Genomic DNA, 27,906 nt, shown 5'->3' with positions numbered 1-27,906 from the left:
GTAGAGCCTTCCTGCCCTCCAGCAGATCAACACATCTACTGTATCATCTGCAAACTGACTGAGGGTGCACCTCATCCCTTCATCCAGATCATTGGTAAAGATATCAAATAGGAATGCCCCCAGTACCGAGCCCTGGGAAACACACTTGTGACAGACCACCAGATGGATGTAACTCCATTCACCGCCACTCTCTGGGCCCGGCCATCCAGCCAGTTTTTACTCAGTAAACAGTGTCCAAGCCATGAGCAGGCAGTTTCTGCAGAAGAATGCTGTGGGAACAGGTGACAAAGGTTTTACTGGAGTCCAGGTAAAAAATATCCACAGCCTTTCCCTCATCCACTAAGAAGGTCACTTTGTCATAGAAGATCGGGTTGGTCAAGACCTGCGTTTCACAAATGCTTGCTGGCTGAGCCTGATCCCCTGGTTGTCCTGTACAGAGACCTTTTGAAGGAGACAAGTGAGTTTCCTGAAAAGCTAGGGTCACCACAATACATTGTTGCAGGACATTGGTTTTGGCCTTATAATTCCAACACACATACTTCCAGAACATGTGCTTGTCTCAGCCTAAGACAGAACTAAATAGATCAAACAAATATATCAGATTGTATGCTGAATAATGTTTTTCTCCAAAGCCTGGCCTCACCTGATCTGCTATAAATGTCTACTCTGTAAATATCTAACATATGATGAGATAAATGCTATCACTGGGAAGAGGAAGGTTTGGATCTATAGTAGATTGCATCATATTGGCTGTTCTTTCTCACAGGACAATTACTCTGCAAACAGAACCAAATCTGAAACACAGCCTTGCTCTAATAACCACAATGGTTTGTGGCACCAGCAGTCTCTGAGTCATTAATCTCTTTCTTCCCAATCTATATCTCCCAATATCCACTATTCAAACAGTAAAATGTGAGAACATATTCAAATATTATGACAATAATATTCTAAACGAGTAGGCCTCGTCATTTTGACCAATGCCCTGGCTGAACTTATAGATTTTGCACTGAAGAAGTTTTTCACCTAGTACCATATCGTAAAGATGTATAAGCCACATCCCACAGCACGTTGACAACTTGCATGTTATAAAATACATTGTACAGCGTTGTATTAGGATTTTTCCTCTAGTACAAAACATAACATTCAAAAACTAAACATGAACTTAAGGGATACCCAAAAATTCAAAGAGATTACAAAACATCAGTAAGGGGCTGTTAACCTACAAAATTCTGAACAATCATTGCAAAATTCCTTCTATTCCACAGCATACTGTGGGACATTTACAGTAAAGTGCTTATTACAAGGCCAAGCTGCTTTGCTGTTCATTCCAGAGTGGATGTCAACAGTCTTCTCATTTTGCAACACCTTGCTGGGGACATTTTCGCAAGCAGTATCAGCACATATCACGTTCATTCTCCCAAACCAAATCCTTTGCTGCCTAGTCGCATGAAATAGTGTCCCATCCTCCATGAAAGGGCTACCTATAGAGAGGTTCATCCCATTATTACCCTCCCCACACAGTGGTCCTATTTCTTCAGATGTTTCACCTGTCAACTTAGTGTTGTATCAAGTGGTGGTACCTCACCACTCACCACCTAAACACTGCAGAATAGCATCAAAGTGCTCGAAAGCAAAGGAGTGCAAGATGGAAATGGACATGACACAGGTACTATTAAATGCCATGGCAAAAAACAAGGGGTGAAGAGAGATTCTTGCTGTCATGGCAAGTGAGAAAAAGAGCAGTTGCCCACTATTTTCTCCACTTTCAAGGCTTGGCACTGAGCCCACATGTCTCCTAGGAGGAGGATTTTCCCTGAAATCCCAGTCTTTAGCAAACCTGATGGGGAACATTAGAAAGAGCAAAGACGGTATGTTTTGAAAAACTCCCAGCAATCCCACAGAGGTGAGCCCAAATGGGATGAATTCGTGTCTGGGAAGCCAGAAGGAAGCCCAGGGATAGATTAAAAAGAACTCACCATATCCTTGTTCATACTAATAACAAGAGCTGCCTGTCTTAGGGTTTGCTAACAGACTGTTCCCAGTGCCCTTGACCTGAAACTCACTTTACTTTTGACATTTCCTGAGCAGCTGGCATTAAACAGAAGGTTTCTTTATCTGGGCTGCAATACTCTACTTTATCCTTTGTTGATTCTCATCAGCTTCATCTCACTATACAATGTTTGTGGATTAATGTAAACTCTATGAAGATTACTGATACCAGAAACCAGTTGAAATTACTTCAGCAGAAAATGTTTTAAATTATAGAAGGATTTTTTGAACAATACGTTTGTGCTGAAGCACTATTTTAAAACTATTATTGTTAAAAATCCAAAGCTTTTCTGTTTGTACAATACTTAATAGAAAAGGAGCCTTAGAAAGCTTGTTTTCTTTGTAAGTAAATTGAAAGAAGTCCTTTGTTTCTGAGGGAAAGAAACTTCTACTGAAACAATAACATTGAAAATTTGGAAGAAAATACAACTTTGATATTTTCCACGGAAATAGATTTGATTTTTTTTCAATCAGATGTCACAGATATGAAGAAAACAAAATACAATTTACTCCTCTTCCTTTGTTTCTCGTAACTGTTCCTGCATTCTGAAGGTTACCTTCTACTCCACCCTGGCCACACATCAACCTTCTGCTCATAATGCACCAAAAGTTCCCTTTCCTCATTCAGCTCTTTCCCTAAGAGCTGCTTCTTTTGTGAAAACTTCCTGCATCATTTTTCTCCCTGTTGGTGATGCCAAACCTTCTCACACTTGAACTATTGTCCAGTACGTATTGTATCCATTTGAGTCAGGTTGTTAGGTCCATACCACAAAGGCCTCCAGCCCCTCCTTCGCCCCTCAGTGCACAAACACAGCAAAAGTAATTATAAAATCTTAATCAGGAAAACTCAGCAAGGTTCCTCCTGAGGAGCTGCCTAAAAAGCATGCTGGGGTAGATGCAAGGCTTGCTGGAGTTCACGTCTCTCTGCCCCGCAGGTCCAAGCACTCTTAGTGAAGTTAGGACCAATGCATGAGGGCAAAAGCTGTGCTGCAGACATCATTACAATGCCCAGCTCTACTAAGAGTTTCTTACAACCTGACAGGATAGTTACAGAAAGAGCTTGGCTGCTCCTGGTTGAATTTCTTGTGATTCCTCAATAGAAAGCACGGGAGAGACACTAAGGTCATTTATAGCACTGAAAATATATATTTGTTTAAATTGCATATGTGCTTAAGAAGTCTTTTTCTCCCTCTTTGCTGACTATTTAAACTATTCTCAAATCTCATGGTGCAGGCAGAATGTATTTACATAGGTGTGGAAATAATCATCTTCCAATGCATTAGGCACAAAGTATTATATAGAAAAATAGAGATCACTAAATGAAAAGTATAAACTACAATTATTTGTTTCACAAAAACATGACCTACATTTCCTGCAAATACAAATTGTCAACTTTTTTTTGTTTTAATGTATGTTGCACAAAACCACTGTCACCAAAAAAAAAAAAATCAACAAAATTAACACATCCATATATACAATTTTTAATACTGTCTTTTCAGCAAACCGCTTTTCAGACTTTTTTCAGCTTTAAGCATCATTGGGTCTCTAATGACATATCTATAGCCTGGATTTTTTTTTTTTAATGGAGTTTTATAAAAGGTCTGTCAAGAATGGGTGGGATAGGCAATACTATTTCACCTTAACCATTTTCTTCAATAGAAAACATTTTAATAATAGAAAATAATAAAACATAAGGACCATTGCAGTTGAAGCTCTTAGGGACTGCCTAATGGCCAGAGCTGAGCATGTTTTCTACTCCTGTATGCAGTGTTTCACAGACTTTCACAATTATGTTTTTTCAGTGCTCATTGTTTTTTACACAACAGAACATTTTGTTTAATAATCCTAGGTATCATTCTACTCTGAATCACAGAAGGCTCAGATATATTTTGTCTCAGAGCTCTTACTTAAGTATTTACTTCTGCCCGGTCAAGAGCCATGAACCAGTCAGGATTTGAGGTGTATAAGGCATAAATTCCACGATACAAAATACATAGAAATTAATCTAATTCCTCAGTCATTTTCTTGCTGAGTAAATCATTTAGTGTGCACTTGTCTGAAAAACAGAGCTTTGAGGAGGAGCAGGGCTATCTCATCCCTCACATCAGTCATGAACCTTCAAGGTACCAAGAGGCTTCCGCCAAGGTCAATATTTGGACAGCTGAGGATGCCCACTCTCAGCTGAATCTGGTCAAAATTACACAATATGATTCAAAATAAGGATCAGGTTCATTATTTTCTCTAAAATTAAAAAATTTTCAATTCATGTTTGTCCATGGATGCTTGACACAGAAAGCATTGAAATAATTTGTCACCAGTATGAAAAGGAAAACCTAAACCCAAACTCTACATGAGCACGAGAGAGGTGTCTCTTCTGACATCAGTATTTAGTAGGTATACGAAAATATTATAATTTCTCTGGCATAACATCCACCACACTTCTTATTAGAAGAAGATTAGGGGAATTAAATTAAATGTAACAACCTTTTTATTCAGGTATGAAGCACCACAGGCTTTGTTTTGTGATCTGTGGGGAAGAATATCCAGTTTACGGAGGAGGGAAGCAGGCATGTTATAGCTGTGGCACTCACGGGGAACATCTCTTCAGGCAAAGGGTCTTGACACCATTAGCCAAGGCCTGAGCCGCATGATCCACGCGGATGGAAGGTCTTGGGTCATATTTGGGCAAAGACATCTTTTAGGAGGTGAGAAAAGCCAGCCCAGCTGCTGGATTCCTCACGCTCTATCGTGCTCTGAGGGGACAGTTTCCTCTCTAACTGTTAGAAAATACCACTTCTGGTGTTTGTATCCTATTTTGTCTCTGAACCAAAGAAGGGGGGAAAAAATAATACCCCAGCGGGTCACAGAGTTCAGCAAAAATCCTACAAGCTTTTCCTGAACAAATAACAGATAGTGACCTCTGGCCCTGCCTTTGCATGAGAATTGCCATCAGCATTCGGAGCCACTGCTGCGGCGGGGGACGCGCAAATACCAGATTCTGATTTAAAACTCAGATTATTTTTTTCTTTTTTTTTTTTTAATATATTTTTTTAAGAACCCAGAAGAAAAGGCTGGGGAGGGGGGGAAGGCCTGGTAGTTCATCTGCATTACAGATCAGACCCTCTTTGAGAAAACCAACCATCCATAATTCATTACATGTTTCCTGCGGGGCCTGGAGACGGCAGAGCCTCCCTGGCAACAGCGCCATGGCAACAGCGCCCCAGCGACGGCCAATCCGCGGGCGCCTTTCAGCCGCCGTCCGGCCAATCCGAAGCGGCGACACAACCAGAGGGCGGGCGGGCGGCGGCTGGGCGGGTTCTGAGGGAATTGCGTGGTCGGGGAAGTGCGTCCGTCCAAACCTTATCAGAGTGTGTTGGTGCTAAAACTAAAGGAAACTAAGGGGTTTGATCAGCAAGAAGTAGTATAATGATTTATATTTTTGCATATATATATATGTGTGTATATATATATATATATATTTCCTGACAAGCGTATGTATTTTAAAGCATCTTCCCCTGGAGGAGGACTTCCCTGAGGAAAAATGCCATGTATGCACCTGGCAACAAAAAAAAAAAAAAAAAAAAAAAAAAAAAAAAAAAAAAAAAAAACAACCAACCAAACAGGGTCTTATATCTGGTCTTACCAAAGCAGAAATTCTCCTCACCAGCTCGCTGTACTACTCAATAAATGAGAGATCACTCTAAAGAATGAGCTTGAAAATCAGATTATGTTTTTCCCTCCACTGCACCCTCCAGCGATAATCATTGTGTTGTGGCTTTGCCCCTTCCGTGCCCATGGCTTGTCTTACCTCACACAGTCATTGCTCTTGGGTGACGTGGGGGAGAACAAAGCGAAAATGCAGGAAATGTGGAAGCGGAATAGTGACAGAAACAACCCAAAAATGCTGTAGTAGAAACGCGTACATGGAAACAAAAAGTGCTGAAAGCATTGAGCCTTACCACATGCAATTCTTTTGTAAAGTTTTGTTTACTCTTGTCATAGTACTGCTAGACACACAAAAGTGTGTAATTTCCCTTTTTGAGGGGGAGGAAAGGGATTGAGCTTTGTTTAGATTAAATAAGAACAGTGAAGGCAGAAAAGCTCCTTGATCACTAAAGGCACGCAATGGTAACTTACCACAACCATCATGTTCTGTAAAATAGTATCATTTTTCTCGGAATGGCATAAGGAAATACTTGCTTTTGCAATATTTGTATTTAACATACATTTTAAAAGCAATACTTGTTGTCCATGCAGGTACAGAGGTCTATAAATCCTAGTATAAAACTGTATCTTTTATCTTTGGGGAAAATGAAAAGCAATCATTTATCCGAGCCTGAACATTGCACTTGAAGCTGAGATACTGTAGGTTATCTAAGTAAGTGTTTCACCCCTCAACCTAAAAGCTGATCCCAAATTCCACTCTAATGCATATGTTGCTCAGATAGTGAAAGCAGAGATTAGAAGATTTGCTATGGATGCTTCAAAGTACATTTTAGGACCCAGTGCCCTGTATTGAACTTCAAGAGATGATGCATAAATTGACTAAAGCCATGAAGGCTGCCAGGGGAAGATTGAAAAATACATTCCAATCTCCCCTCATATATTTTATAAAATGTTGCAAACTACCTGCTTCATCAAGGCCGTGCCTTCTGAGATTCCACAGATGAAAAAATACTGCATCGCTACCTTTTTTGATCTGACAAATGGCTGAGAACTCCACTTAATCATTCCTTTCTTTCAACAAATTAGTACAACTAATTACTATGTTTTCTGCTTAGAAGTGGCAGTTTCCCTCCTTGTTTGAAGAGAAACCATCTTAGGATTTTCACAGCAATATGTTGCAGCAGTTAAACCTGAAATCAAAATGTTTATTTTACCTCAAAAAAACCCCTCAACAACAATTAGTCTGAAAACATAATTAATGACCGTAATTTTTTTTTCTTGTCAAGAAAGATCAATTTAGCAATTTCATATTTTGCTCGCAATTAGCCACAAATGAAGATTTGAACATCAGGCCTGTGATGTTCATTAAAATAATTTAATGAACCCTGTGGTCGGCATAGTTAAAAATCAGAAATTGCCTTCCAAGATGGTTAAGTTGTCCCATACCTTTATCCTTAACTTTGACAGATTCCATGTAGGACTGGCATACTCTCTCTGAAAGGCACAGTGCTCTCTAATGAGCTGTTACAATCACACAACTTAAGCTAATGAATTTCTTATCCTCTTATGTGGATAAAAGTTTCTGTTAGAAGTCAAAAGATCTCTGCTTTTTAAGTGGATTTGTACTTTGCATTTGGGGAGGGAGGGGAGGAAAGGATACTGCAATGACTGAAATTCATTGTATTCTTCTTAACAAGCAGCACTGTGTGGCAATAACAAAATCATCACAATTAATAAAGAATCCTGACATGCTCCGTTTGAAGTGTGGAATGCTCCAAGGCGAAGGCACGGATCCAAGGGCATGGGTGGAAATAGGAGCTCACACTTGAATGAGTCAAGTGAGTCTGTCCAGGAGAGAGGATCCTTGTTCCCCCTCACATCCTTGAATGACTCTGGGTGTGGGGAGAAAGGCTCAGTACTGGGCAGAGGACCAGCATCCCCGCCTGTGTTACTGCAACACACAGTGTGTAGAATAATCTGTCACTTCCATGTGCAAAGGCTAAATCCTTCATGTGTAAGGGGGGCTGTCTGAAGCACTGATGAATGGCATCAGTCCCGAACTCCACAGTGGTGAGGTGATCTAGAATAACAATATTGCACACTTAGAAGAGGAACTCAAATCATTTTATAGCCATTTACCACCCAAGCCTCACAGCACCACAGAGATATATTTCACCCAGGCCATAAAAACTGCGTTGTTCCACATTTAAGTGCTGCCACTTCTAGAGAAACTATGTGTAATCTCTAGAGCTGGAAGGGAAAGTCCTGAATTATTTCAGTGCTCTGATGTGCAGGCTGAAGTCACAGTGCCAGGGGTCAAATCTGCCTTAAGAGAAGTCAATCTGACTTTGCAAAGGAAGTGGGGAGGAGGAGAAACGAAGGAAAAAAGAAGTCCCGACTACAATTTGTTCTCCTATAAATGGTCTTGGAGTGTGTCAAAAGGAGATTTGAATCTTGCCAAGGAGTTTATGTGGAGGTTCTGGGTACATGTTAATTTATGCTGCTGAACTAGTTTCTCTACTCATCCAGTAGAGAATTAGTTTCTCTACTCAACTCTTATGAGTATGTAGACAGCCTGCACATCTTTTTTGAGCAGTTTGCTGTTCATGTCATTTAAAATAGTGAAGGCTGAAATTGTAGGAACCCTTAAAAATGTAAAACTGTTTTCTACTTTAATTTCAGGACCAAATTCTTGTTCCAAGGTAAGTAGCTACACCATGCTTATTTCCTCTCACCTAGTAGAGGTGATCAGCGCATTGAGTTCAGTGGGAACTGCAAGCCCCGACCTGTGAACAGTGTTTGGCTCAAAGACTTGAAAGAACAGAAGATACCTGTAAAAAGTAGCTCTTGACAAGTGCTCTTCATTCCACATTAGCTCCTCAAAGATCTTCTCAGAGACTAATGTAAAGGCAGAAGCCCAATTGTGGCCTGACCCAAAGCACATGAAATTCAGCCAGAACTCTTGTGTTATTTCAAAAGATTCAGACCAGGCCATGAAGGAGTCACCTGCAACAATTCAGACTCCAAACAACAAGCAGTGTAGGTGATTTTATTTATTGTTTCCTGTCGGATAACACAGAACCTGAATTTTCCAGTGTATTTCACATGATCCTTGATTTCTTAAAGTGCTTCACGGGAGCTTAGTGTTTTCCCCAAATTTAGAGCTTATGTGTAGGGAGAGGTCAGTGGATTTGCTGTGGATTTGCAACTGCACTGGGCAGTGTCACCAAAACCTCCAAGTGGCTCAAAACCTGTATTTCAACATTTCACTTTTATTTGGATTTTAAAGCTTTGCTCAGCTAATTCTACTATGCCCCAGCAGCCTGGAAAATCCTCAGGAAAAAAAACAAAACAAAACCCTAGGGACTGCCCTTTTGTTATTGTCTCTTTCCAAAAGGGGCCCAGGTAGTGACTTGTGAGTTCCCTCTATACAAAGCAGAGAGAGGAAAAAAAGAACTAATCTCCCCTGCCCCCCGTGCGCGAGAGAAAGCGAGGGCTCAGCAGCGTGTGTGCGTCCCAGCGAGCAGGGCTGGGGCAGGGGATGACCTCTAGCTGCCTATCCACCACAAAGGGACCGTGGCATTGACACAGCCTAACTGCTCTCCTTCGGAGGGGACAGATTGAGAGGAAGTGACCCTTGGTGCCCCCCTTCTGTGGGAGACCTTGTGAAATAACTGTTGCTCTTCTCTTCCTTCCTTCCTTCAGGCAGGTCAAAGAAATTAATGGTGAGAAATCACTCGCTTTTACTTGGTTATTGGAAGAGCAAGAAATGAAGAGGCTTTTTCCTTGAAAGGGATGAGGAGGAAGTGTGGAGGTGCTAACCTTAACTACTTCTGTCTTGTGAATTGCAAAGTCGTTCCAAAACCAGTTCACAGGGTTTGTGGATGACAGGGCAGCAAGGCAAGAGCAGCAGGAGCTCTGGGTGAGGTTGTGCAAGTCTAGCAGGGATTGTTTTCTAAGGGGACTCATAAATGATCCCTGAGGCTCCATTCCCAAGAATCAGGAACATTGGGAGGTTCAGAGCTGTTTAACACAACTCCCTAATGGCATCTGGTTAGTTCTTAGTCAAACCCAGATCTGGGAGGAGAAGAAGGATCCTGGGGACTGCAGGAAGGAAAAGACTTTGAGAAACAGAAAAGGAAGCAGAAATGGTTAGGCCCACAGCTGTGTGAGCATCTCTGCCCATCTGTGCTGAAGTTCACAGTGCCAAACCTTGAACCAAGGCCAGGCCTGAGCAGGTTTGAGCATCAAGACCCTATGAGGAGCATCTGAGGGAGCTGAGGGTGTCTAGTCTGGAGAAAAGAATGCTCAGGGGGAAACATCACTCTTTACAACTGCCTGAAAGGAGATTGTAGCCAGGTGGGGGTTGGTCTCCTCTCCCAAGTAACAAGTGATAGAACAAGGGGAAATGGCCTCAAGTTGTGCCAGGGGAGGTTTAGGTTGGATATTAGGAAAGATTTCTTCAATGAAATGTTGGAACAGGCTGCCCAGGGAAGTGGTGGAGGCACCGTTCTGGAGGTAATTACGAGGCGTGTGGATGTGGCACAGAGGGTCGTGGTTTAGTGGTGGACTAGTGGTGGACTAGGTAGTGCTGGATAAATGGTTGGACCTGATGATGTTAAAGGTCTTTTCCAGCCTAAACCATTATGTGATTCTGTGATAAACATTTCATACGCAGCCCTAGTTCACATCTCCTGGCTATTGAGGGGCAGTAGGTAAAGCACGTGGACTCAGTCTCTCCCCTCCCTCTTCAAAGGAGTTTTAAATGTCTCTCAGATGCACTTGGGGTGAGTTGGGGAGGGAGGGAATGACCTTTGGATTCTCCCTCCAGAGGGAACCTGAGAAAATGACCTTTTGGCCCTCAGCTCTGCAGGGGCTCGGGAGAGGTCGGGAGGAATGACTCTTGGTCCAATCTTGCTCACCACAGGGGCTAGGGAGAGGAAAAAGAGAAAGAACTCCAGGAATATGTGATCACGGGAATTTTTGTCGTCTTCTGAAAAAGAGGCATGTTTACTCCATAGCCTCTGTGAGAAAAATAACCTGCCACCGAGAAACAAGCAAGTCCATTTAAAGCAAGAAAAAGCCTCAACTCGGTGACCTAGAAATCAATGCCAAAAGTAAAAGCTGATAAATAAATAAATAAGTAAATAAAATAATCAGCGATGTCGCACAAAATCAAGGGGTGCCCTCTGAAGAGGTGTAATCAAGGCTCTGAGCCATCAGTTATAATGGTTTTGATTAAAGAAAGCTGTGCAGAAGTAATCTATTTTATTTTTAAATGGCCTGATTTTCCCTCGCTATTCTCTTGGAGGCTGAACCTAGAACAATTTGGAGGAGGACATGAAATGTTTAGTGAAAAAAGGCAAGTGAAATGGCATGCATTTAATAAAAAAGAAAACCCACATCTGTTTAAGTTACTTTTGGGTTTTGATGGCACACATTAAAATTCACTGAAAATAGCAATGCTCTAGTAAAATAAAAACATGAAAGACCTTCCAAATCCTGGCTGATCAAGCCACACAATTCTGCACTTTTTCCACAAAACCTGCAATATAATTACAGGCTTAGTTGTCACCCTGAGATGGGGATGGAGCTCATCATATGCTGTGTACCTAGAAACATTTGGGGTTTGTTTATTCTGTGTATTCTTTACAATATAAAAAACTTTAAAACCTTCTTCTTACAAACTTCATTCACAATTTTTAACTTCTTCACTTGTTTCCAGTATGGCTGAAAACTTCTTTAAGTGTGAAAGTCTTCTCTTCTTATATAGGGTCAAACATATTGTCTTTGCTTGATAAATAAAGACAAATAGTAGAAAAGAACCTCAAAAGAATCCCAGCTGGGGTGGGAGGAGTGGGAGGTTTACATTTTCTTCCTCAAGAAGGTCAGATGTTTATTCAAGCCTATCCAAGCCTTTTGAACAGAGCATGAGCTGTGCTGGAAATCTCCTGAGAACACCATTTCTTAGAGAATGGAAGGGATAGCTGCCTTCAGAACAGCCAGCCAGGGTGCTCTGCTGACTTTAGAGTCTGGCAGTGCCAAAGGTGAATGAAATACAAGGTGCAGAAACGTAGTCCATTCCAAAAGAGTTATTTGAATAAAGCCGGGGGAGTTTTTGTAATAACCTGCATTGTGGCAACAAGAATAAAGTGTACATTATTTCCTGCTCAGCATTCCAGTTCCTCCTAGATGACGTACATGTTGGAATGAGGGGATTCTGTGCCCTCACCTAGGGTTTTGCAGGTCAACATTTTTAGTCAAAGTGTTTTTTAGGAGAACTTTGAAACATTATTATCAAGGCTCAGCTCTTTCCCCCTTTCTTTCCCTTTTTTTAAAATTGGCTGCATAAACTATTAGAGCTTGGAAAAGCAAAGGGAATCCAAAATTTCTATTAAGTGTGCAACTTTGATTAGGTAAGTTACATGTTTCTGTGGAAACCTTGGTCTAATCTTCACTTTCCTCTGGTCAAATTTTTAGGAAGATAAAGCAACTGATTGTGGTCGGTTTTCTTCACCTCTTGATGCTTCAGGCTTACAACTGTGTTATTTTCACATTTGAAGTTTGATATACAGACTGATATACACAGAAAGAGGTATGTTTTCATGAAAAAAAAAAACACCATTGTGTAATCTGCCCTGTAAAGCATCAACAGCACGTTTACAACATGGCAGAGCTGTTTAAAGCTGAACATCTTACCACTGATTCACAGAGGATGGCTGTGAACATGAGCACAGGCAAGATGCTGATGTCCTCTTCACAAAGGTAGGCAAGAGCATTAGACAGTGTCTGCAGCCACAGCTTCCTCTGCAAGGACTAGGAGCTGGAAGTACTGCTCTGCCAATAAAATACAAGAATCCAAACAGACCTGCAAAATACAATTTTTGTGAAGGCTTGGAAATTATCTTTGACCACAATGAATGGGCAAAAGCTTATTGTGTCCTCCAATCCCCACTCATAATTAACATTTGATTTCTAAAAGCGTGGCAATCTTGTATGTTCTTTTCAGTATCAGCATGTGTTCTCTATTCATAGGAAATCAAAGTTGTATGATGTTTACATTTCAGCAGCATGCTTCAGAGAATGAATTTAGCCATTTAAAGCAGAGCTGCTTTTAAATAATATTAAGATAAAAAGGAAGTCAAGGAACAGAGGACCAAATGAAGTTGCATTCCTCACCTGCTAAAATCACTTTCTTAAGTGCTGCCTTAGCTTCTAAAGTCTGAAGCTAAAGTAATCAATGGTCTAAAACAAAGCTGCTTAACCCATTTGTGAGGAATAATGTATATATGTGAGGAATATCTGGACCATCCTTTCTCCCAAGTGAGACTCACCCTCCACAGCTATCTGGAAGCATCCTACACAGGAACCACTAAGCATTTTTTCTGATGGGAGATAAATTTATGTCCTTTAAAAAAACTTTTTACAAGTTTATTTTTGTGCATTGATATACTGGCCATTCTGAGTGACAGTTGTGGGAAAGAACCACAGAGGTCATTTATAAGGCCTGTGGTACCTTTAAGTGCCCTGGTTATCTCTGCATAATGGTGAGCCATGCTGTGTAGGTACATCTTTGTGTTGCTCTTCAGGAGAAAATCTACTCTTTCAATGATGAGGAGAAGCTGGACAAAATTTGATTTATCCTGAAATAATGTCTTTTTTTTTGTAATGTTCAGGTCAGCTCTAAGAACATAATCACTTTAAATAAACAGGAATTCACCACCTAATTTTCCACATCAGTGTGGTGTACAAGTGCACTGGACAAATCCCCATGGTTATTAAGGATGGTGAGGTTGCTTGGTGTGTGACCTACAAAGCCAGGACTTGGCTTCAGCAGATGGTTTTTCTCTTGGTTTGTGTCCCAGTCTTGTTTAGTTCATATGAACACTTTGCAAGCTACACAGGGATGCCCGGAGCTCACATTCCATGTAGACAAAATGCAAATCTACCAAGTTTTTTGCAATTGATGATTGAAAGGTGTTTAGTACATTATTATTAAGTGAGAAAAAGCACTGTGCAACCAAAATCCATGTCTTTGACACCAGTAAAGTTCTTTCAGTTAATATTGGTGAGTTATGGTTGTAAGTAGGTGAATATTTGTGTGAACAAGATGGAAAATAATCAGAAAGATGACTGGAATCACAGTAGTGTAGGGATACTAATACAACCACCACTCTTGTACAAGGATTCATTGCGAAACCCTTGTGTTTTTGACAAAATACCACTGAGCAATGTGTGTTTGCTGTGTGTGTATTGTAGCACATACTAACACAAAACAGGGAGGGGGTATTCAGTGACACATTCTGATTAATTGGTTAACAGGAGCTTCCTCATACTCATTACAGCTATTCAGCCATATCACTTTCGAAATCTGAAGACACAATTTTATCTGAGAGTCCATATGGCTTATCAGGAAACTGTGCATATAGAAAACTACCACAATCCTGAACCAAGATAATATTTATCTAATAGACCATAACAGCTTGGAAAGAGTCAATATGGTCTCTCATTTGAGCATGCATTTTGATATGCATTCTACCTATCCAAACATAAGTCATTTACATTGCAAGCTATCTGCCTGATAAATCCATGTTTAGGTAATTCTCATAACAGTGGGGCTTTTTTACAAGAGAGATTATAAAGATGACTTGAATGTATTGTAGTCTGGACTAATTTGGAAATTACTGAGTATTTGCCTGATAGATTGTAATGGACTCTGATGGAGCTGTTGGCTTTTATCAGCTAAACCCATATTTTGATATGTAAGCAAATTTGAAAAAGCAAAATATTTGCAGAATAATCATCCGGGCTGCTCTGTTTGACTTGCAGCATCCTGCCTGCTCTGAGTCACCAGGTTGATGAAAGGAGCAGACTATTTGTTACCAGGGCCCAGACCTGGCAGAAATGAACCATTACCGTAAATTCTCTCTTGTCTCTTCAACTCTGAGAAGCCTGAAAGTATGGAGAGCAGATTGCTGGGGGTTAATGGCTGAGTAAAAAGTGAAGAGGTAACCCTGCTCACCTAATCCCATAGAACTCTGCAGACAATATCCTACAGTGAAGCCATACTTGCCCTGAGAGTCCCGAGGGGATCACTGGTTGTGTGTTTAGAGAGCCTTTAACAGGATAGTTAAATGGGCTTAATCATCCTCTCTCTCTCTATCTGTTTTCTGTTCTGTTTTCCCTTCATTGGAAAACCAAAGGAAAATAAAGAGAAAAATGGAAAGAAGGCAGAGAGCACTGAAATATGGAAAAAGAAAGTTACTAGCAAGAGATTGTTTAGGTTTTATTTCAGTTTGGATACTGTTCAAAGTGAAGGATCAGAAAAGTTTCAAGGATCACAGGTTTTTGTGAAAAATATACTGACAGAGATTTTTTTTTTTTAGGGAGACATATGTGGCAAACCACAGCCAAGAAAAGTAAGTCTTCCTGATGAAGGACTGTCCAAAATCACAGTGGCCCCTCAGCATAAGCTCTGAGACCACAATAAGAGGGATGAAGGTGTCTCTCCACTGAATGTAGAGGGACCCCACGTGGCTGGTGTAAATTATGTGCCTGCTTCCTAAATGACTGAAACTGGGAGAGCTGAAACCTACTCAGATTCTGCTTTTTCACCAGATCATCTCATTGAAGAAAAATGGAAAAGCAGTCAGGCAGCACCAGCCTTTCCAACAATTTTCCATAAGTTATCAAAGCAAATCTCCCCATATATCGATTTTAATGTTAACAATCCTTTTAAGCAAATTGATTTTATTCATGTGTTTATAGCATCTCCAAGTCATTTGGTGGCATTTCCAGAAGAGGCAGGAGGTACTGACACCGGCTGGCATAGAGAGAGAGTTATTCTGTGTTGGAAGCACACAGAGAGCAAGTGATGCTGCGTGCTACAGTTTTGGTAGGTCTTAATGCAACTGTGCATAGAGTTGCACTTATTATCGTTATGAGACATTTATGAAGTCTAAATTAAAATTCTGATAAATAATGTAAACCAAAATGCAAATTTTTATCAGATCTCACTTCTCTGGAGGAGTATCTGTGAAGCAGCGGTTGACATAGTGACAATAAAGTAGTATAATGAAAGGTAGTATTTAATTTCCTTGAAAATGCATTTAGATTTGATTATTGAGGGTCTGTCATCAACTGTTAAGCTGCTAGAACTGGCTTCAAGACCTACTAGATTGACTACATTACCCAAACCCTTCCTATTAGCTAAATAAATAAATATAATCCATATTCCAGTGTAGCTATTGAAGAAACAAGTTGCTGTGTGTTAGAAATGAAGGTGGCATGAAGAAATGAAGATTCTGAGCATAGACCTTGCACTAATCACTGCAGGTTTGCCTTACTTTTTAAGAAGGGGATTAGGAAGGAATATACTTAAAAGAAATGGGTTCATTTCTGCCCTGACATGTTTTGCCCATCTTACAAAGTGAATGAGAGGAGATGAGCCTTTCCCTAGTATCTCCCACTTATGCTGAGGTAGTGTGAGGATGTCTAGGATGCTCCAAGCTTGTTCCTATGTATTCTGCATGGTAATCATGTTACATTTAATTTCCATTGAAATAGCAACATGGTTTCAAGAGTGCATCGTCCTAATGCTTCCTACGTATCTTCCTATCTTGTCCGTCACCTCCAGTCACAGTCCTTGCTCTTCCTCACTTCCTACTGCCATCAAACCAGTGATAGTTGTGCCTGATGTTCTCAATAGTACTTCTGTCTCAAGCCCATTTCTGACCATCTCCTGCTGTGGTCTTCAGCTATATGTACAGCTTTTGTCTCAGCAAACTACACAGACGCATATTTCTAACCACGGAATCATTCTAAGAGCAGCCATCACTTTATCCCTGTTTTAAGGAGGAGGGATTTGAGACAAACAGTTACTAAGTGAAGAAGAGCAGTGTTTGCCACCAGCAAGGATGGCTCCTGTTTGAAGCATGTATTAAGTGCTTTGCATAATCAGGGTCCCAGACACCTACATGCCTCAGTTTCCCCTCCGTTTCACTGTGGGATTTGCCAGTGACAGACATTACTGGTGTGTGGTGAACTCCTGCTGACTGTGTGCTCATGATGTGCCATTAGCTTTTCCAAAAGTCTGAATTGCCTCTCTTTAATTTTAACTGCTTTTCTTCATAACCTCCAACATTCTTTCCCTGTAGATTGTGTCTGTATGTGATTTCTTTATGGGTAAAATTAAAATGCATCAGGAAAGTTCCTGAATAACAAAATGCAGCACTCCAAGCCTCCTGGAGTTTAACTCTATTTGTATGCCCACTCCTGCTTTCAGTGACTCTTTCAGAGGTTCCTGCTCACAGCTGCAGCTAAGTGGGCATGTCTAAAGGTGACAGATTGAGAATATATGTTCAAGTACACATATAAGTGTGTATATAGATTTCCATTCCTCCTTTGTTTCTTCCTCCTGTTCACTGACACTAAAATCACACACTTGCAATTTAAAACCCAACATACATTGTTATTCTGAAAAAAAAAAAGTATTGATCACCTTCATCCTTTTCCTTTTACAGAATTTCACAAACATTATTTCCCTCATTCCTAGTTGACAAGGGGTTCTCATAAAGCTAGTGATCCTCTTCTTTGACCAAATCCTTGTCATCCCAGCAAAAGTATTTCCTGTACCACAGGTTTCCCATGTAGGTCTAAGCTGACAGTTGACTAGGAAAGCTTCAGATCCAAATCAGACTTCTTGACACAACCGATATGTTCCTCATAAGACTCTGTGGAGTCTCATGGCTTGTATCGCATTATATTTACCTGAAAAATTCAGAGTCTGGTCAATACTGTAAAGCTTTCAAAGTTGAAGGCACTTGCACTGGCAGGGCTGGGGGGAAGCCATGATTCTGAGCTTACATTTTTACATCTGTTTGCTTCAACCACCCTTGTGCTGCTTTTGTGTTCACTGTCTTTGAATATTCATGTGATTGAATCCTGTGTCCATTAACATTCACAGAAAGTGAACCTCAGAGCTGCACATGTATTTGCAGAAGCAGCGGTTTACATTTGCACACTTAGGTATTCATAGCTAAAAGCACTCACTCGAGGAACAAAATCACTACCATTTAGCCAGCCAGTCCCATGCAAAACTGTTTATTACCCACAAAGAACTGATTTTTGATCCTGCTATAGAAATTTTTTTGCTTGCTTATGGAAAAAAATTGTGTATGGAAATCACTACTTTCCATACATTTGAGCAAGCAGAAGAGAAGCTTAGACAGATTATGTATTAGAAAGTATATGTTTAGGATTTGGATCCTCCTGCCACAAAAGCGTGACCTCTGGTAGATGTTAGTGGTATAGAAACTATGACACACAGCTGAGCAGATACAGGCTTTTCAGCAGAGATGTTACACATCCACCTGACACAGTTAATTAAAATGTCACTTCTATAGGAGTAAAGGGAGATGAATGTGAGCCAAACAGCTGAGCAGAGAATTTTGTTTTGCCTTTGAGCAATTCACTGTAATTTTGTTTAAACACAGGGTGGGGTTTTTTCCATTGTATTGATCAATATAAAGCTACAAAATTTACCCTAAAAAAACACTGGTATATTCAAACCATTTTCTTCACAACTTACATTTATTGGTCTTAAACTTTCCAGCCTATTCAGCGGGGTGGCCTGGCACACTATCATTCCTGCAAAGACCCCTTTTGATTTCAGTGGGAGTTATAACAATCTTGCCAGGAGGGTGTTTAGCATCAAATGCTGCACTAAGTGACAACGTGGGGTTAAGCCATGCTCCATCAGGGTATGTGAAATAGCATGTGGTTTGTTGAAAATGTAGCCTGAATGCACATACTAAATTGGCATAAATGTCAGGAGCATGTTAATGGTGTATGTTGATGACACAAAGCTGGGAGGTGTTCCCAACAGAGAAGAACATGGCACTTTGGACTGAAATAATGGAAACAGGGTGAAATTCATTCAAGATGCAAAATATTGCCTGGTACATCTGGAACTAACACCCAAAACACCTCCTGTAAGATGGGAGCTCCTCATTGGAAATAACTGAAAGGTCATGAGCTGATTGTGCAGCAGCTGTGAGCCACCAGCCTGGGGCACTTGTGAGAAGAATTTCTTCAGTCATACCAGGAGTAATATTTCTAGGAGAGCTAAGAATTTATAAGGCTAAATATTATGATCTACTGGGCTGATTTAATTGCTCACTGCCTTAAAAATGGAGACAGGAGTCTTGTGCTGTTTTCCTGCACTCAGACACATGCTCCCTCTATCTTCTGAGCACCATCTCTAGTTTCCTCAGACTCTTCTCATGGTCTTTTGCTGCCCTTCAATCCTCTCTCCTGCAATTTTTGGGAACCAAGTTAAAAAAAAGGGTTCTTGCTGAGTTAATAAGCTGCATCCATTTGCAGAGGGATTCAGACAGACACAGAACTACCACATGGTAAATGACAAGAGGAAAGGGAAAGGGTTAGGTACTTCTGTTAGGTCAGTTCCCATTTCGGGAAAACTGCTGCCACAGTGTCTCTGAGTAAGGCTTTGTCTAAGAAGAGCTCATCTGAAGCTTTGCATACACATGATGGTTACACAGGAATGGGTCTTTTGGTGGTATCTTTGCAGAACAGACAGAGAAGGAATGTTCAGACTGCCTCAGTGCCCTCCAGAGATGCTCCTGGGACAGTTAGGGGTTGGGATTTGCTTGCCAGTTGAAAAATGTATACTGCCAGTTGGCAGCCTCTGTGAGAAGCTTGCTCCCGGATCTCCAGTCCGTGATAGCAACTTGTTAACAAGAAGCAGACTCCACAGAGTCTGGCATGCCAGCACACAAGTGCTGCAAACACCATTATATGGTCCTTTTTGTAAACCTATTAGGGTTTTTCTGCCCTCTGCTGAAAATATGGTCCAGAACCTGACTTCTCCACTCAGTAGAAATCTAACGATTTTCAGCTAAGTGTATTTAAGACAAGTGTACGCAGCGGATCGAGTAAACTCAATGGCAAAACAAGAGAGGAGGCAATTAGCAGGATATATGGCCAGGTTCTTAATTACCACATTGAAAGCAAGTGGTCACAAGCATAAAAATACAAAAGACAAAGCTACTCAGGGATAGCAAACAGCCTTCAGCACCTAGACTCCCTCAGAGCCTTTTCAGCTGCCAGACCTGTGAATCGAGAGCTCCTGGAGACACCCTGCCTTCCCTCCCTGTTTTCATAATTATTTCATAATACAGGTATGCTTTCAATACAAGTATGCTTGTATTCCTGGTGTTGTAGCAGCTTCAGGAGCTGATGACCTGTTTTTAACCAGTAATTCATTCCTGGGCATCCCTTCAGCATCGGGAACTTTCGCCATACAGCAACTTACCTATCTTTGTCCCAGGGACTTTGGCACATGTTACACAAATGATGACTGTCTCAGGACCCAAATCTGGAGTAGTAAGAGGGATCCTTTAATCCTTTCCCATGTCATCACTTCAGAGCAGCCATGCCATGCAGCACTCTCTCCCCCTGAAGATGGTCCTTTACCGCTGTGCCCAAGTCTGCAGGTCTCAGCATCCTGTAAGTGGTGTCTGAAGGGACACAGCACAGTGCTGAGGAGTGCCAGGGACCCCATCCAGTCAGTGCAGTCAGAGAGCAGGAGCATGAGGAGGCTGGAAAAAACATGAAAGACGAGGTGTTTTCTGCCTTTCAGAAAGAGCACAGGGAAATAGGTCTGGAAAATAGAGCAGGAGTTGTGAGAACTGGGTGATTTATGCGTAGGTACACATGAGAAAATGAGAAGCAAAGTTTCAAACTGGCAATTGGTTTGGGTTTTTTATTGATTATAAATTGCATCTCCAAGCTATAATTAATAACCTGAGCCTGGATTGTACCTGCTATACAGAGTTGCTAACACATCTCTATAAAATGTCTTACAAGGCAGTAGCTAGACATAAATTCTGTGAAGCTTATGATTCCCAGCATGTTACCAACTTCCTATAAAGGCAGTCCCTTTTTATAAAACATGGCAGCAGACGTGGCCATGAAATGCTGCTTGGAAACATCTTTTCTAGCAACTGTTTTCAATGTTGATACACTTTTTGCTTAACCTCTCTAAAGGGCCCATTTTTCCCACCTTCCCCTTAGTTTTTGAGTAAAGCAAATGCAATAGTCATATGTGAAAGTATGTTCAATGACCATTAATGTTATTTTAATGTCTGTGTTTATGTCATAATTCACACTTTTTCTTTTGAATACAGTTATTTATACTCACAGCTGAAAATTCAGGTTTGGGCTTAGGGCTGTGTGATTTGGGCTGAGGTGGCATTGCCATGTTTTGACTTTGTGGATGGGGGTTTTTCTATATACAAAATTCTTTTAACTTGACAGGCCTAAAAAGGGAGCAAAAGCACCCAAATGCTTTTATCTCTTCTCTTACACATGACTTCAACAATCATATAATAATTTTCATTTTAAAGTGCACTAATGTCAGTTTAATCATTTTTTGAGCAACTAACATAATACAAAGGAAACTATGAAATGGAATATTTGTGGCTGCAGAGACAGATATCATTATTCAAGGGTAGAAGCATGTGAAAGGGTAAAGGGGGTTTAAAGAGATACTCTTTTGTTGTACTTAACACTGATAAATGACATACAAGTCAGGATAACGGGGCAGAGCTCCTGTCAGGGAGACAGTGATAAATGTGGAGGCTGGGACAGAAAGGTCCACTAAACAGAAATCTGTATATGACACGTTGTACATTTGATAGACTTGTCTGCATGGTCTGACTAAGCCACAAAGCGTTCCTCTTGGCTCAAAATGTGGCCCTCCAGCACATCTTATACAAACACTGAGCTCATGTTTGTTTTCCCATTTCCATGTGGCAGCAAAGATCAATTCCCCTTAATCAGTGCAACACACAGGGCTAAAAACAGTGAGGAAAAATGTTCTTATACAAATATAATTGATATCTCTTTCAAACTAATCATTGTATAATATGAAACAAAAAGCAGACTGACCTTTTTATTACTACTGCTGTCTCCTTTTAAAAAAATGCCCAACATCAGCCTGTTAATCAAAAGATTCATTTAAGAGAAAACAAAATCTCCAATTATTTATTTATGAATAGAACAGAATGTCTGTGATTTGTGCATTAAGCTTCCTACATCCCATGCAACACGACCTGTACTTCTCAAATGTCCTCAGTGTCAAAGATTAAGATGGAGGAGTGGAGACAGCTAGAAAAGGCATTCATGTCCTCCAGAAGCAATTTTAGCAGTTCACAAAAAAAAAAAAAATCCAAGAATACTCTCATTTAATATTCACTGTGCCCTCCTAACAGATGACTAAGTCTTGTGTTTGCAGTAGGAAGAACATGCATGAAGGAGAGTAAATGTGATATCAGCTAAGGACACGAAGGAAGATTGAATGAAAGCAATTCAGCAAGATTGGTGGAGGATCAGAGACTGATGGTCAGTCACTTTTGGATTCCTTTAAGCACACAGACATTTTGACCAGCACACACTGTCAGTCTCACTGAGCACTGAGAGTCTGGTGGAGCAGTGGAGAATTGCCAGGTTCTGGGTGGGGACCCTTTCTCTGTTACAGCCGGTTGTGAACATAGCGAGTATCATCTCATACCTTAGGTGAAACTACCATACGTAAGTCTGTGGGTACCAGTATCATAGGATCATACCATGGTTTGGGTTGGAAGGGACTTAAAAATCATCTAATTCCAAGTCCCCCTTGCCATGGGCAGGGACAGCTTTCACTAGACCAGGTTGTTTGAAGTCTGACCCAACCTGGCCTTAAACACTTCCAGGGATGAGGCAGCCACAACTTCTCTGGGCAACCCATTCCAGTGCCTCACCGTCCTCGCAGTAAAGAATTTCTTCCCAATATCTAATCTAAACCTACCCTCTTTATGTTTGAAGCCATTTCCCCCTTGTCCTATCACTCCGTGGCCTTGTAAACAGTCCCTCTCTAGCTCTCTCATATAGCCCCTTTAGGTACTGGAAGGCACTCTAGGGTCTACCCAGAGCCTTCTTTTCTCCAGACTGAACAACTCCAACTCTCTCAGCCTGTCTACATGGGAGACATGCTCCAGCCCTCTGATCATCTTCATCACCCTCCTCTGGACCTGCTCCAGCAGGTGCTGACACAGTTTAACAAAGATGAGTCATAAGGGCAGTTTGAAACCTGAATTTCAAAGTTATCCAGCTTCATGTCTACAAGTGCCACCTGCAGTACACTGACTGCTTTTGTCCCTTTCCCTCTCCAGCACATCTGGAAATAGAAAGGCACATCTGCACTCCAAGCCCCAATCACCCCTCGCTTAGTGAATTTTGGGCTGGGAAAACAGATGGGACAGAGCCTAATTCCCTTTCCAGCAGACAGAGACAGCAACCCAGGTATCTGTGTTCACTTTTTTGCTGAGAACTCCCTTCTTCCAAAGTCTACAGGGGCTGCAAAAGGGACCAGCAATGGTGCTGTCAAAAAGTTTTACAGGGAAAAAATATTGGAGACCTTCCACATAAGCAGCTTTGGTTCCCAAGCACTCAGTAAGTTCAGGAACAGGTTCTCCAGCCTGTTTTGAGGAGGACCATCTCTGCAACCATATAATAATATATAATAATGGCCAGTCTTCGCGAGCGAAGATTTGGGAAAGGTCATTAACCCTTTGAGCCTGCGCAGTGGATTTTTTAGGTGAGACACAGCGTGCGCTGAACTGAGCCCACCCTTTAATCCTGAGGTTCATCTGCCGGGGCCGAGCAAGCTTGGACAGTGGCAGTGAGGTCCCCAGGACGTAGGTTTGTTTAGAGTGACCTTCTCTTAGATGGATTGCCTTACAGGGCTAACGAGCTCCATCTGCCCAGGGGGCTGGGAATCGAACCCGGGTCACAGCGGTGAGAGTCCTGCACCCTAACCACTAGACCACCAGAGGCCCCCAGAGGCAACCCTATAACTGAGAGGAAACTGCAGAGAAGAGTTCCTGAAAGGTGGTAAATCACATGACCCTCTTATCCAGTTATCAGTGTGTAAGGTGCAAAAGCCACAGATTTTAACACAGGCAGAGGGGGGTCCACACCAAAGATGCGTATATGGGGGTAATCTTAAGAAGAAACAAGCCCCTTTAATAGATTTTGGTGTATTTTGGACCACTGCTTTATAGAAGTTATGTTTAACTTTATTATAATACAATCTCAACTTTGTGCTGAAATACCAACTGCTGCTATCCACTCAAGTCCTTTGCTCCTGGATCTGATGAGTCTTCAGTATGCTGGAATTAGTGGGAGGGAAGTGTGTGCTTGTTTTTAATGTGACTTTCCTCCTCACTGCAGCTCAGTAACAAGAGCTCGTGCAGAGAAGGGCTCGTTCCCTTCCCTAAGTTTGCACGTGTACACTGGCATCTTCTGCATCGGGTCAGTTCTGCAAAGTCAGTAAGGAACAGGGTTTGTATGTGCCCAAAATGGCCTACAAAATACCCTGGCAAATGGATGGAAGCTCCTTCAAAGCATCCCTTTTTGGAACATGCTGCTTTGATACTGCAGCTCACACAGTCCAAACAGATTGATTCGGGAAGGAAAGAAGGAGAAGAGAGGAAAATAATATGTTACCCCCCAGAAAACATGCTGTTTTCTGTCTTAATTTGTTACCTCTTGTAGTGTGGGTGAGAGCTGGCATCCTGATCCAGAAATCTCCTGTGCGTCCCTGTAATCAAGTAATGCATTAAACAACAGACCTCACATTCATGATTTTAAAACTGTATTACAAGAGTTTCTATATTTAAAATGCATTTCTGCTACCAAGTCTAAATATTGATCTCAGGCTAAAAAATGTTGCACTTTAGGAGGAAAAGAGAGAAATATGCTGCATTTTCCCTTTTTTGGCTATTACAGTACCTTTTCTGGTATTAAAATACTAAAAAGGGAAGAATTGATTAACTCTTAGCTGTTATGTATGTCTTGAGTTTTTTCATTTTAATACTGTAAATTTTTGACAAGAACTGAAATAAACTCTAGAGGGATTTTTTGAAGAAGAAAAGTCTATTCAATAGTAACGTAAAATGCAAATTAAATATTTGTTCAGTGTTTAGTCATTCCTCAGAGACTAAAAGAAATTCTTCGTCACAACCTCTATGCTGACCTTCACATCAAATTAGAAAGTTATAGTGTTTGTGTGGAACTGTATAGATTGTCTCTATAAGCAATTGTAAAGAAGAAATGAACATTTTACAGCAACTGCAATTTGTTTCAAGGATCATTTTGTGAGATCTCTGCTTGCCGAAGACTACAATTTACCTTTTTACAATTTCATTTAATGATGTGACATTTGAGACACTTCCTAATTAATTCTGTCGCTGCCTAAGCCAGCTGTGATAAATATAACCTGTGCATACAGGATTACATTGTCGTCTTTAGAAAATACATCCAATAAGAAAAGGTAGAGCTTCCATGATAGGACATTTATATCATCCATACTGGAAACAATAAAACTCTTACAGTTAATCTGGAGTAGCCATTGCACTGAACAGCTGGTGTGAAAGGCTGCACAAAGTAGAGATGGGGGCAAAGACTGATTCATACTTTACAGAATATTTTTCATGGTTTAAGTTGTTTTTTAGCACACAAAACCAGTTGTTTCAGAGTTTGGCATTGGTGGGATGCTCGTTCACAAGAAGTTTGCTAACCAGAATAGTTCCGGTGTGGAGCACGCTGGCACAGCAGGGCGAGGCAATCCCCCAGGAACGTGGGGTGTGTAATCCCCTTGGTAAACCAGAGGGAACGTCCCAAGCACAGCCAGAGCCCAGAGCGTGGGCTGCAGCTCGTCACTGGGTCAGCTGGGGGATGCTGTGGTTAAAGAAGTCACGCTGCAAAAATGGTCTCCTGCAAACCAGCGATGGGGTCATTTTAAAACGGCTTCGCAAGCAGCAGCTGTGACAACTGTAGGCACGGTTCAGAGCGACAACTGGACCACCAGGCACAGCAGACCCTTTGTTATCTGTGTACAGTCAGCCACGGGCCTTGCTTATCAATGAGCAAACAAAAAAAGTGTTTTTAAATCTGACAAACCCTTCTGGATACTGACCTAAAACTGTGCACTGCAAGTGCAAACTTCTTCCTTGCATCTTTACTTCCGAGTAAATATTTCAAGTTGCCTTTTTTTTTTTTTTTTGTTCAGTAAGTTAAAGCAGGGATGTGAAAGGGCAGTTTTTCTTGCCACAAAAGTTGGGGTTTTTTCCATTAAAGAGCAAAAATCTCTAGAATATGATTATAACAGACCTTGAACTGTTCATTATTTGCTATATAACAGATCCTGCTGTGGAGGAAATAGTAATTGCAACAACTGGAATAAGTCTCATACGTCTAAATTTCAGTTTCTATGGTGACTTTAATAAATATTCTTTTCAAGCTAAATTTAGGTACTCAGGAACATAAATGTTTCCTGCCTTCTGTTTCAGACAAAAACAGAATCACATTTGCACAGAGATGTGTTTAAGGCATATTTTGCGTGTCTTCCCCAAATTGCCACTTCCTCAGTGACTGTTATTTTTTTCTGGAAAAGTAGTGGATAAACATAAATACTAGTTTATTTAGCTTATATATAAGCTAAATATATATAAATATATATAATGTAATTGCAATAACGAGAGTAGACTTGATGTGGAAAAAAGAAATTTCCACTTGATGTGGAAATTCTGCAGCTTCCAGGGACTCAGTTTTCACCCTTGCTATGACCCTCACCCCCCAAAACCCTCAGCAGCAAGAGGAACAGCCTGGCCATCAGAGATTATGTGGTTGCCTAGATGCATCTGGTGGCTGCAGACTTGAGCTATGGATGTTCCTGGTCTAATCTTGGAGTCTTTCCTTGTGTTAGCACAGGTGCCCTGGAAGTTGGCCTTAGCCAGAGCAGGCCTTCCAACATCCTGTTTCCCCATGGAAGTTCTGAGCTTTAACACTGGTCCAAAGTGATATGAGAGTTTTTCCTTTCTTTCTTTTCCTCCTGTGTTTGTAGAACTAATAACTTCATACCATGTTAGTTCTTTGATTTTAAACCAGAAGTAATTTGCAACCAGAAAAATAATACCCATGTTTGGAGTCTTCCATCTGAGAGAAAGAAGGAGGAACGAGGCTGGAAGTGCTGGAGCAGGTTGCAGCTGGGTTTGGTTTTGTAGTGGAGGTTTCCCTCCAGTGGCTTCTCCAAAAAGTGCAGCTCTGAAGAAAGATCTGGGGTTTTATGCTGCTGACTGAAATGAGGTGCTCTCACGTTTCCCAAAGCTAACCTCATGCCCTGTTACCCTAGGGAAAAAAAGGCAAGGAATTAGGCAAACTGATGTCAACACACATGGCTCCTAAGGGAGTTTCCAACATTCGACTGACAAGAAATTTAGGCACGTCCTTCTCTTGAATGAAAAAGTTATTACCCTCCTTTGTTTAGCCTTATGGTGTAGATATGTTTTCTCTAATAACAAACCTTGAATGCAATTCTTACCCCAAAGAGCTTACAATCAAAAATTAAAAATATACAGGAAATAAGGAAAATTGTGAACAAGTATATTATATCGTATAACATATTTGTATAGTGTACTATGTCAGAAGTTTTGGGTTTTTTCTTAAGCCTTTTGGCAGAGAAGAATTAAAATAAGAGCTTTGAAGGCAGGTAATGATGTAGCTTTGTGGCTGTTTCCAAGATGTCTCTCCCAAGCCCCAGGGCCTGTGGAAGAATGAATAGAGGTTCTTGTTGGAAAAGTTAACAAGGAATTATGGCACCTGGGCAGGGAGTAACTGCCTTGACAGGCAATGGAAGCTGAGGCAGAAGGTAAGGAGCTGGACTGGAGAGCCAAAGCAAGAAGCTGATGTTCAGTGTGTCTGAGAGAAAGGTGTCAGTGTGGGAAAAGAAAGGTGAGAGGCAATCCAGGTTGGAAAATTACCCTTTATAGCCCGTGGATAGGAGCAGGGTAGGAATTGAATTTCTCAAGGATAACAGAAAGAAACATGCAAGGATCTAGGTGTGAAGCACTGGATGTTTGGAGGACAGGTTTACCTGAGTGCATTGCTGGGAAAGGTTGGCTATTAGAGAAGTCAGAAATCAAGAACCATTGAGATTTCAGTAATCACAGCTCTGCCAAATCCCAGCTAATATAATGGCCAGGTTGGGAGCCTCGGTGACAGGCAGAACAGTGTTATCACCTCCCATGATTAGGAAAGGATGTAGAAAGGAGGAAACATTGTGAGAAA

The sequence above is a fragment of the Lepidothrix coronata genome, unplaced genomic scaffold (genome assembly GCF_001604755.1).
Source record: "Lepidothrix coronata isolate B3197 unplaced genomic scaffold, Lepidothrix_coronata-1.0 Scaffold74, whole genome shotgun sequence".
Classification (NCBI taxonomy): domain Eukaryota; kingdom Metazoa; phylum Chordata; class Aves; order Passeriformes; family Pipridae; genus Lepidothrix; species Lepidothrix coronata.
This window is presented reverse-complemented; position numbering follows the sequence as displayed.